A 572-nucleotide genomic window follows, 5' to 3' on the forward strand; every position below is an offset into this window, starting at 1 on the left:
GCTGCCGGTCTGCCCTGCCGCCGGGTGGCCGCCTCAGCGTTACTTTGAGGGTTGGCGGAGAGGGGGACCTGGTCCTGCGGTGGGGCGCTCCCGGTTTGTCTTCTAGGCGAGGCTCCCAGTGTCTGCGGGTCCCAGGACAGCTGTCTGTCCCTGCAGACCACTGGCCCGGCATCGCGAAGGCTGGCAGGACAAGGTGTAGAGGCAGATGTGGTACCCTTTCATTAGACAAGCTTGCTTAGTTCCAAAAAGACAACCAGCTTCCAGGTGTGCAGGCCCTCCGTCCGGTCAGACCCTCAGGTTAACAAAGCCCTTCATCACCTACCAGCAGAGCAGAGCCATGGTCAGGGAGTATTCTGGTTTCACGCGGTCGAGCCACGCTTGTCTGGAGCATTGTTCGCTGTGTATGTTTGCAAAAGCTTCTGCTGGGTGTAAAACTGTTTTTGCTCATGTGGTCGTACCCAGGTTAGACCGCAGCTCCCTTATATGCCGGCCTGGGCAGCAGTGGTCCAGTTGTCCTTGTTCTTTCCTTGTTTGATCTCATGCTAGGTCACCCTTTCCGTTGTGCTGACACT

The sequence above is a fragment of the Fulmarus glacialis genome, unplaced genomic scaffold (assembly GCF_000690835.1).
Source record: "Fulmarus glacialis isolate BGI_N327 unplaced genomic scaffold, ASM69083v1 scaffold37841, whole genome shotgun sequence".
NCBI lineage: Eukaryota > Metazoa > Chordata > Aves > Procellariiformes > Procellariidae > Fulmarus > Fulmarus glacialis.